The 11,536-nt window shown below is 59.2% G+C and overlaps 1 long non-coding RNA gene across 1 annotated transcript in view; it reads right to left on the bottom strand.

The window, feature by feature from the left end:
- Positions 1 to 5,801, bottom strand: part of LOC119619092 (uncharacterized) — a 61,511-nt gene extending 55,710 nt beyond the window's left edge. Inside the window, exon 1 of the long non-coding RNA XR_005235540.2 lies at positions 5,571 to 5,801. This is a non-coding gene — a long non-coding RNA (uncharacterized lncRNA). The remainder of the gene's footprint in view (positions 1 to 5,570) is intronic.
- Between the last annotated feature and the right edge of the window lie 5,735 nt (positions 5,802 to 11,536).

Here is an 11,536-nt window from a genome sequence, read left to right as displayed (position 1 = left end):
TTTAGCATATGGTGGGAGGGACCCTGCAGATGCATCCTACCCAGGCAGGATGGACGCCCCATCTGCAGCCCCTGGGGCACAGCAGGCCCAGCCTCTTGGTGCATTTCAGTCTAAATGTAGATGCAAGTCCAGTCAAGGCCTCAGCCAGGAGCTACCATGCACACCAAGGCTGGCATCACATGTGCCCCTCCTGGGTAGGGTCCCCGGCAGGTGGAGAGTGTGGGCCTGGGGCAGAGATGGCTCCTGACCCAGGATAAGGACCACAGTAGCCAGGTCAGGGTAGCGCCACAGGACTGCCCTGCCATGCCAGCCCTGCCAGGCTGACCGTAGTTAGCAGGGTCTGTCAGAGGTGGCCGGGGCAGCAGGAGGGTAGGACACAACCCAGGCTCCGAGGCAGGCACCATTCAAAAGCAACCAGCTACCAAGTCCTCCCTCAGAAGGGGCTTGTGTCACATCCCCTCGTGCTCCTGCTCCCTGCTGCTCCCCCTCCACAGCCCCCAACAGGGGCTCTACCCTGTGCCCATTTCCCCATGGCCCACACACCCCGAGTGCTGCCCCACGGCCACTGCTCCTGCCTTCTCACTGAGCCTCGCCTCGGGCCCACCCTGCTCCCTGCCTCTCTCTGGTCTGGCCACTCGCCAGGCAGTTGGGGCACCCTGGTGTGCAGATCTGGGGGCTGGGCACTGAAGTCAGCTCAGGCTCAGGAGCCAGGCAGAGCTGGGTTCAAATCCCAGCACTGCCCATCTTAGCTGAGTGACTTGAGCAAGTAATGTTGACCCAGCCTCAGTTTACTCCTCTGTAAAGGAGACAATAGTGCCTCCCCTGACTCCCTTGATAGGGGTGGGGATCCCCAGTGAGAGAGAGAAGGTCAGTGCCTGGCACAGCCCAGGGGATGGCAAGAAAGTGCTCAGGGAGCCACCTGTGGCTGCTGGCCTGGTGGCAGTGGTGAGGGAGGGGTGGATGAGGCTCAGGGATCTAGACCCATGGGAACAGGGGCTGAAATGGGACCCAGGCTGCAAGCGCCCCCTCCCACCGTCTTGGGCAAGGCACTCCACCTTTCTGAGCTCCTGGGGGGCCCTGTCTACCCATCCTCACAGGGATAAAGGAAGGATCTGGTCATGTCACCCCTGCTTAAGTCCTCTGGTAGCTTCCTAGTATTTCTAGAGTTAAGTCCAAGGCCTTTCCACCTGGCACCCAGCTTCCTGCCCATTCACTCCACCCTCCTGCCACCACCAAAGTCTATGCTCCAATCACCTTGAACAAGTTATTCTTCCCAAGCAATTCTACTTCTCCATGCCTCCCACTAGAGACAACTCAGTCTCCAGCTCTGCCTAGTGAATTCCTATTGATACCGCAAGACTCCGCCCAAATGGCCTAACCTCTATGAAACTGTCCATTGTTCTCAAAGCAGAGCTAAGTCACACCTTCCTCTAAGCCGGCACAGTAGCCTTGGCTTAGTCAGAAAGGAGATCAGTATGACTTATCCCTTTCCAGGAACTACTTCCTGTTCTCCACCCCACAGCTACTGCAAATCTGCTAGGTTAGTGCACTGTGACCCCACTGCCCTGGCCCCAGCTGAGTGATCCTAAGGAAGCCACCTGATTCAGGCTGGAACAGTCGAAGCACTTTTCCAGGGTTATTGGAACTCAAACTAGGAAAGAAAAGTCAATTTCTCTCTGGTGGTCAGAGGTATAAGGTGCAAAATTTGGGAGCCCCCAGCCACACATTTGCCACACGTGGAACAAACCAGTGAGAGAGCTGAGGCCTGACCTGGGAAGGAGACTTCTGGGCCTTGGTCCTGGTGGCCCCTGAATCCCAGCTGCCTCCCATCCTGGGGATCCAACCATCCTTAGATTCCACAGGATTCCCAGGTCTCATCCAGCAAATCCCTCAGCCCCAGCTACTGTGAGAGTTTCTGTCACTGTTACCCTGTGAGTCCCCATCCCTGGAGACAGTGATGGTCTCATCAGGTTGACGGCCCTACATGGGGCAATTCATTCAGCCCCTAATGAAAGCTCAGTTGCACAGCCCCCACTGACATGGGTTCTTGCAAGGCCTAGAACCAATGAGATATTTCTATTTTTTAATTTTCTTTCTTAAAGAAGACCCCCCAAAGTTGCACAAGCATAAGACCCCTGGGATCCTTCTCTGGCCACTGCATCCTGCGAGTCTCCAGGGCAGGCCTCAGTCTATGAGTCTCTCCGGGCCATGCCCAGAACACAGGAAATGCACAGGAAGTGAGGACACAACCCCATTGAATCCCTGGAGCCCTGCATCTCATAACTAATTTAGTGCTTCCTGGCCCGGCCCCCTTAGTAACACAGGCACAGGAGAGCGTGCAGAGGAGGGAGGACAAGGAGGCTTAGCTGCTGGCACCTGCAGGTCAGTTCTGTCTTTCTTCTAGCACAAGCCCGTTGCTAGCAAGGGGCCAGGCTAGCTCAATGTGGCACCTCTGTAACCTCAGGCCCCACAGGGGCCATCTCATCTGATCACTGTCCCAGTGGCCAGGGAGACCTTCTGGGTCTGCCCTGAGAGCCTGGGCCCATGCAAATGACCCCCCCTGGTTCAGGAGCCACCACCACAAGGGCTATGAGGAACCAGGGACCCTCATCCCATCCCCAGCACCACTAGAACTAAACGTCAGGCTCATCAGAGTTCCTACCACTAAATCAAACACTAATCTGCTCCCCCTAATTTCTCTAAGACAATATTAGCCACTCAAAATGAAACGTAAATGTGAGTAAGAGCCCGGCTATCTTGGAAGTGGGAGCAGGCAGCCTGAGGAAGTGGATTTATTGTATGTTTGCTGAAGCAGGCCAGGCATGCATACCCACAAAAGGCTGGTAGCTCCAGCTTGGCCTGGGCTAGCCTCACACAGGCGTCCACCTAAAGGTACAGCAGCTTCCTCCCCAGGAAACAGTGTTGGGCACCATTGGAGCTTGAGAAATAGGAAAGTGAACAGGGGTGCCCTGCTGCTGGTGAGAGTAATTCACACCAAAAGATTTCTCCAAGTGTCAGCAGACCTAATATATCAGCGAGAGTGTTGGAAGCAAGCCGTGCACCCGGAAGCACCCTGGTGGACATGCTACTTTGGTAAACAACTAGCAGGATCCTAGAGTCAGAGACAGAGGAGTAGCCCCACATGACCCACCAGTGATCATCAGTGACACATCTATGAGGTGTGTGGCATGTGGCTGTCATGTCTAACTTCCACCATGGCCCAAGGCCACTAGGATTTAACCCAATTCCCAGGTAAGAAAACGGGTTCCAGATAATGAAAACCACTTGCCCAAGGTCCATGTCAATGAGATCTGAAGCAAGTCACACCTGCCTTCACTCCGAGCAGCCCCCGGGAGCCACATCCACTTTCACTCTGAGCAGCCCCTGGATCCCAGGAGGAAATGCAGCCAGGGTGATGGTGGGCATCCACCCACCATGGGTTGGCAACTCCCTGCTGGGAGGCATCTTCCCTCCATCCCACCAAGGAAGCACCACTCTTAGCCCCACTCTTGACAGCAAGGAGACGTGCCCAAGGTCACACAGCAAGGTCAGGCCCTCCCTGACCCAAGCCTCGTGGCCTCTCCTCCACCCAGGCTGAGCCCAGCCCTGGGGGTGCCGGTGCACGTTCCTGCAGCCCCCAACTGCCTGAGAGTCACACGTGCTCCGCACCCAGGTGTCCTCGAATGCTCCATGACCTCAGGCTGGGTCTGGGGAAGGTGGTTCTCATTCAGGGCCCCTAGAAGCCATGTGCAGTTCTCCACCGGCCAAAGCCCCATCCAAGCCCCCCTACCCAACTCAGCCATCCCCACCGCCCCTCCCTGCCATCCTGCACAGGCGCCCACCAGGAAGGGGTGGTAGGACTCCTGGCCAGATGAGCCCGCTGGGACCTGCCCCCCCAGCCTGCCTGACCAGCACCCTCAGTCTCTAGGTACAGCCCACACCTGGCAGTGCAGGGCTGGGTCACTCCATGAGTGGGGCAGCTACAGCTTCTGCTGCCCACAGCCGGGCTCCCCACCCACTAGAGCAGCCCCTGGGCCCAGGCAGACTTGACCTCACCCTAGCTTAATGATGCCCGGCCTTGACCCAGAGCAAAGCCCCTTCCTCCCTGAGCCCCCTCCCTTACCTGGGAGAAGGAAGGAGCCTACTCACCAGGGACCATTGTGAGGGGAATGAGGGTCTGGTCCACGTGCTGTCTGCAAATGTTCACCAGGGCCTCCAAGAGGCCATTTGGCCCATCCCCAGAGGACTCATGACCTTCAGGGGCCGGGCCTTCCATAGCCACTTGGGCTACATGCCCGGGAGCCCAGCCCCCAGGAAGGAAGCTGTGGCCAATGGCTGCAGTGCCACTTGTCCTGACCACTGTCCCCCTCTGACCCCACCTGATCCCAGACCAGCCCTGGAACTGTGCAGTGGCCGATGCCTCCCAGCCCCTCCCTCCTCAGTCACCACCTCGTTCAGCGGCCAGGGACAGGCTTGGGGCCTGGAAACCTCTGGACCAAGCAGGGGCCCACAGCTCCTTCTGCTCCAGGGGTCTGTACAGCCCTGTGGTCACTGCTGCTCTGTCCCCTGCCTGGAAAATGGGCTGAAGCTACATGGACGAGACCACCTGAAGCAGCAGATGGAGCCCAAGGTCCCTGCCCCTGGAGAGCCCTGGGGCCTGGCCGGATCCAGCCCCTGAGCAGAGACTGAGTGCTGCGGCATGGATGGGGGGTCTGAGCCGGGGGCCCCCACTGTGAAGTGGGACTGGGAAGCCCACCTTGCCAGCAGGGAGGGCTCGGCTCAGACCACTGGCGCTGGCAGAGTCACCGAGTCTGTAGACTGGCTCTGAGGCGGCCAGCGGTCTAGGGGACCCCCATCCACACCCCTCTCTGGTTATCCCAGGGCCACCACAGACTACACGCCACCAGCCTGGCTCCTCCACAGCAGACATCCAGCTTCTGGCCGCAGACCCCACCCAGATCTGCCTTCCAGCACATTCTGCCCCCTCCCCAGGGCCCTGGACCAGATTACATCAAACCCCTTGAGCTTCCTGCCAAGGACAAGTGAGGGGCCAGGAGAGGGAAGCCCCATAAATCTCTTTGGAGACATTTGCCAAGATACCAGACACCAAAATCTCATTAGCAGGCTAAACTCTCGGGAAGGAAATGGAAAATAAGTACCCGCAGACACAGGCCTGGAAACCGCAGGACCGCCGAGCAGGAGACGTGGATTAATCGAGATGATATGCACAGGACAAGCTGTTGCCACAGTTTTGCATGGTTTTTGTTTGTTTGTTTGTTTGTTTTGTTGGGGTTTTTTTTGCTTTAACTACAGTTTAAATATAGTGGGACCCTCAGCGTACCAGGTGGGTGGGGTTGAGGCCCTTTATTCACGAGAGGAGAGGAGGCAGGGCGAGGCCTGGCGGCGGAGGCACAGTGGGTGGGCAGGCAGCTGGACTGTCCCAGGAGGGCGTTCAGGAGTGCGGCTGCACTGGGGTCCCGTCCATGCTGCTCAGAGCCCCAGCGCGTAACAGCTCCTTCCACACAGGGAAAATCCATCCAGGTTTAATGGAAACGTTAACCTCAATTCACCTGATTTCCTCCCCGCACTGAGGTCTGAGAACAGGAAGAGGCTCCGAGGCTGAAGAACTCCCTGAGGCCTGGCATAGACGCGGTCCCACGGGTCTGGGGACCCTCAGCGAGGGCCGGGACAGTGACAGTGGGTGCCTTCATCAGAGCAGAAGCAGCACCGCGACGCCCCCACCCCTCTCACCAGCTCAGCCAGCTCTGCACAGGCTGGACATGACAGACAGGAAGACGAAAGCCCCTCCCCCAGCACTCAGCGGCTCAGGCTCCCTCCGGAGTCTCCGCAAATTACCAAGGAAAGGGGGTGGCCCAGGCAGCTACGCTGTGTCCAAGGTCACCTGGTCCCCCTGGCTGCAGTTCCAGGACACCCCAGCCAGGAGGCTGTCAGAGAAAGGCGGAGGCAGCTGCGGTGGGGGTGGGGTCGGCAGGCTGCCTGCAGAGGTGGGAGGGCAGGGGCGGGGCGGGGCTTTGGGGAGAGTAGGGGTCTGGGAAGGGACCACGCCCTCACACCCTGCCCCCTCAGCCATCAGCAGAGTGACCCGGAGCAGGAACTCAGCCAACGGTGAAGGCCACAGCAGGGGCCCAGAGGGGCTTGTACCGGGCACGTGCCGTAGGGTGCACAGCCACCACCCAGCGTGGCAGAGGCCTTAGCAAGGAAGCTGAGGGAGTCTGTTGGGGGCCTCCAACGGCGGGGAGTTGGGGAGAAGACGCTGGCCTCCAAGTCCCTGACAGCTCCATCTATACCTCGGCAGGGAGGGGCAGGGTTGGTCCGAGACCAGGGTCAGGGCCCAACCCATTTTGGAGGGTCCGAGAGAAGCCAGCTGCCCCCAAGAAACCCGGCTTGTGGCTTTGGTCTCCTCTGCACCCTTCAGGGCAGCCCTGTGCCCTGACCCCGCACGGACCCTGACACGGGAGGCTGTACCCCAGGAGCTGGCACTAGGGGATGGGCCACAAAGCCGCAAGAGCCTCCCAGGCAAAGAGGCAGAAGGCCGGGAGTGGAGTCCCCATCTCTTGGGTTGCAGGCCAGCACTCGCTGACCCATGCCGGGTTGAGGACCCCAGGCAGGCCTGAGGGACAGGCTGTCCGCAGGCTCCCACCCTCAGGTGCCCCTGTGTGCCGGCCTTGGTCACACCACCTACCATCTCCCACCACATTGAATGACCCGCCCATGGGATCTGTGGTCTAGCAGTTTGAGACTAACTTCAGTTTCTTCCTCTCCTTTTGTCCTGCCAGCCCCACCCGGAGGCCTGTGCACAGAGCCCAGGGGAGCCCAAAGCTCCCTCACACCATGGAGACCCCCTAACTCGCACGAGGCTCCACGCAGGCAGAGCCAGGCCATGGCCACAGCACCATCAGAAGACGGGAGGCGGCTGTGCCTGGTCCAGGGAGCAGCAGGTGTGCAGACAGGACAGCAGGTCTTTCACCTGTACTCCAAGGTGAGCGGGAAGATCTTTCTCCAGTTACCCTAAATGTGAGAGGCTGGTTTTCCAAGTCAGAGAACAAACATTCCATCATTTTTATCTTTTCTGTCAGGTCCCAGAGCAGCTGCTTTGCCAACGTCTCAGTTGGCAGGTGGCTCCATGTGAAGTCATCAGAGCCGGGCTCAGGCCACCCAGATGACCCACAGAGACACCCCCCCAGCAGGTCAGAGGGTGGCAGCCCAAGGTGACTGCAGAGGACAAAGTGGGGAGGAGGGGCCTGGCCCCTCTCTGCAGGGTGCAGGCTCCCAGCACATCCGGGTGCCAAGGGTCCTGGTACCATGAGGGGCAGAGCAGCTCAAGGGCACCAGGCCGGCCACTGACTGGAGGCTTCCCCAGCCCACACCCACCAGGGTTGCCCCTCAGCCTGGGGCCTTCCAGACCACCCTCCACCTGCAGGGCGGCATCCCCCTTTTTCGTGGCGTCTGAACACCTCTCATCTCTTTATAGCACCTGAGGCCCTCCGGAACACCCCTCCACGTCCATCTGCCCAGGCCGCGGCCCGCTGTGCTGTTCCATGTTGCGGGTTTGCCCAGGGGGTGCCCCCACCGCACCCCCTCCTGGGGTCCAAAGGCTCAGGCTGCACACCCAGGGAGCACTGGTGGCCTCTGCCTGGGTCCCCGGTCGCACATTCCCCCACCCCAGCTCCTCGCCGTGGGCTGACTCCCACTCTGATTTGCTTCTGCTGCATAGGAGCAGGGACTTTGAGGAAGGACTCCATAGCCCGTGAGACCACCTCTCTCCCCAGCCGCCAGTACCACCAGGGGTGCCCAAGAGCCCAGGGAGCCTGCATGCCGCCCGCCACCTGGCCTGGTGGGCAGGCTGTGACCAGCGTTTCATTTGCAGACCTCGTTCCTGGCTGTGCTCCCTTCCCCAGGGCAGCCCGGCCTGAGGGGCAGGAATTATGGGGACCTGGAGAGGGCACCTGTGCAGATGCAGGGAACACAGATGGCCTGTGGAGATGGTGGGTCCCGAGTGTGGAGAGTCACCAGCAGGTCCGAGCCTGAGAGAGTTGGGTGGGGCACAAGCAGGGCCAGCTCCAAGAGCTCTGGTGGGGAGGGTCGGGATGGGCCGAGAGCCAGCAGGGCAGAGGGGAACTCAAGGGGCCCCCAGTGTGCCCCATGTTCCTGACTTCCTAGGAGGCAGCTTCTGCGGTGCCCAGATACAGATGGGAACAGAGGCACAGAGTGGCTGAGTTCCCAGCCTGGGCAGGTGGCTGGCAAAGGAGCCCTGGCCGAGCCCTGTGAGCCCAGATTCCAATCCTCTCAGCCCAACGCCCTCTCCCTCTGGAGGACCCTCCACTACACAGCAGGGTCCTGGCCCCGAGACGCCACTTCACCCTGCTTTTCGCAGCGAAGCACGTGCAGCCGCAGGAGGATAGAGGGGCCTCAGCTGCACCCCATGCTGCCCGCCACAGAGGGCACACGGCTTTGGGCCACACGCAGAGCTCCCGCCAAGCTGATGAGTGTAAAATGGGCTTTTGTCGCAGCCTGAGACAGCTCCCTCTCGGGCTCTCCCCATGTCCTCAAAGACGAAAGGAGCTTGTCCCAGAGGAGGACCTGGGGGGCCTCGGGGCTGTCCTGCTTCTGAGGGAATAAGCCTGGCCCCCAAAGGAGTGAACCCACCCGTCCAAGCCCTCTCACCCTAAAGCCAAACATTCCTTGAGGCTAAACCCACAGGCCCATTGGGCTGCCTTCCGGAAGGGCAATAAATCCACAGTCGGAATAATCCCCGAGCCCGGAGCCTCCGTATATCAGAGGGACCAGCTGTCACCAGTTCAGCAGCCGCCTCCTTCCTGGCCAGTGCTGGCCCCACACGCACTCCTGCTCGAGTCTCAGGGAAGCAGCCACAGCCGCAGGCTGGGCCTCCTGGGGGCGGGGGCGAAATATTTATGGATATGGAATCCAGAGACTCGCAGCAGCATTGAGAGAGCCCCCCACACACGGCTAGCCTGGTCACCCCTCCTGGTGATGGGGACAGGCGGGAAGCTGATGTTACGTGCTTCCAGAACTGTCACCGAGCCGCCTTATTTACTGACCCTGTCACCAGCCAACGTGGACTTCAACCCAAAGCCACCGCCTAATGGATGCGGATCAGAGTCAGCTTCTCTCAGAGAGGCTTGAACTCCGAAAGCGGGTGATCAGCTTCTGCGTTATTGGGGGAGGGGCTGGCTGGACCCCGCTTCACGTAGGGTGTGCAGCCCGGGAGGGGTCAGCATTTCTGGGCAGCTGCTGAACCAAATTAAATACCACCTCCCTCTGAGTCTGTAAGACAGGACACATGGCTGGGAGGAGACCCCCGCCATGTCTATGACTCCAGCCTACCCCACATGCGCCTCCCAGCCAAGCAGGCAGAGAGGAGGCCCCCCCACCTCCCATCTGGAACCCACCCTGACATCGCAGGCCGTTAATTGCACAGCAGCCGGTGCCAGAGTCTTCCCAGGTTGTTAAAATTCATCACCGTGTTCCCCCGACTCCAGGCCTGCCACCCGCCCAGCCAATTGTGGCCGCCCAGGCCTCGTCCAGGAGGCGATCTGTGAGCCTGGGCACCTGCAGAGACCTCTGTCGCTATCCCATTAGGAGGGGCCACAGAAGGATGCACACCAAAAGCATCCCGCAGCCTGTCATTAAATATTGATAAAAGGCGGGAGGGGAGAACACTATGCAAATTATTTATTGATTTTCCATGTGCGGAACTGAGATAATGAGGGGCCGGAGGAGAGTGAGGGGCTGGGGGGCTGGAGGGTTGGGGGGCTGGGAAGGGACTCTTGGCGCCAGCTCAGCAGGGACTCATGGAGGGACTGGAGCAGCCAGAGAGGCAGTGTCCCCGACACGTGGGCCCAAATTCCGGCTTTGCTGCTTACAGGTTTTTGGTACTTTTTTTTTTTAACAGAATCATTTGATTTTTTTTGTTTGTTTGTTTGTTTTTTACTTTAAAACAGTTTGCATAGTAAGTGTTTAAGATTTGGTGGTCACATGTATATTATGAAAATCTGTCTGTAAAAAACCTCGAAGACCTGAATTTTACATCTACTTTAAAGAACAGTGATGTTTGTATTTTCAAGAAAGAACAAAAATGCCTCCCTTTTCAGTGAAAAGGCACAGCCAGCCCCTGCTTCCAGCTGTGAAAGACCAGGTTCTAGACCCATGAGGCAGGTCGGAGGATCCCAGGAGGTGTCCTCCCTGCCTGGTGGAGGGTAATGGCTCCGGAACATTCTGGTCTCCCAACAGCAATGCCTCAGAGGTGGCACTGGGCACCCTACACGTCTCGTCTCATTTAATCCTAAATTAGCCTTGCAGCCTGTACCAGGCCCTGCTAGCCCTGACTCACCAGCAGGGCTGAGATTGGGCCACTCTGCAAAACTACATCTGCAGTGGCTTAAGAAACCAGCGGGTCCACCCTTCACTCTAGAGAGATTCTGATGCAAAGCAGTCCCTTTCAAAAGTAGAGTTTTTAAGAAGCAGCTGCTTGGTCATCCAGAAACCTCCATTTTCCAGACCCAACCTTCTTTCGGGTGTCTCCTGGCCTCACATGTCTACACGAAGGATGCTTGCTCCTCAGTCCCCCAAGTCCTGGGAGATGACAGGCCCGGGCAGGCACCTGTCACGTTCCCTCAGCCAGGACTTCACCACCTAACCCTGCATCGAACAAGATGTGAAAACTGAGGCCCAGGGAGGAGCCAGGACCTGCCCCGGTTCCCCTAGCCAGCAGGACAATGCTGGACCTCTGACCCTCGGCCGAAGGCGCGGTGCCCAGCCCTCCTTCCCCACAGACACGGGCCAGGCCTCTGCACCGCCCTTCAAGGCACGGGCTCCAGGGGACCTGCCACTGGCCCAGACAGGCCTCCTCAGGGCTGAGCAGAAACCAGGAAGGACAGGGAAGGGCCCTGAGCCCTGAGACGGCGAGAACTGCTTGTTTACGAGGCTAATCCCCCAAGACAACCCAAGGTGAGGAGGAACGGCTGAGCAAAGAAATCATCACCGCTGCCACCATGTGGGCTCCGGGCTGTCCGTCCACAACCCCCAGGACCCAGGGGGGCCCCTTCATGACCAACCCTTGCTTGGGAAGAGCCCCCGGCATGGGAGCATACCAGCCCCCACTTCACTTCAGGGGGCCCAGGGCTGGGAGCTCACGCTGTCCTTCTCAGTGGTCCCCCGAGAGCCCTCTCCACTCCCTCGCCCAGTCTGGAGGATGAGAGTTCAGGCCAGCAGACACCTCTGCCAGCTGCTCACCGTGGCCCCACAGAGGGGACTGTCTCTCCCTCATCTGTACCTGTTCTGGCTTCTGCTCCTGCCTCCTGACTCCCTCCGCAGGGACCACTCAGTGCCACCCACATCCTGGCAGATCACAGAGAACCTGGAGTCAAAGGCCTGGGTTCCAGACCTGGAACCTGTCATGAGGTGCAGGCAGGCACCAGACCAGCAACAGACTTGGTTTCCCCAAGAAGCCAACGCAGATAATATGCAACCCCTGCCTGGATGACATCCCAGACCA

The sequence above is a fragment of the Chlorocebus sabaeus genome, chromosome 24, assembly GCF_047675955.1.
Source record: "Chlorocebus sabaeus isolate Y175 chromosome 24, mChlSab1.0.hap1, whole genome shotgun sequence".
NCBI lineage: Eukaryota > Metazoa > Chordata > Mammalia > Primates > Cercopithecidae > Chlorocebus > Chlorocebus sabaeus.
Note: the sequence above shows the minus strand (reverse complement) of the source record. Positions and strands in the feature narration are given on the sequence as shown.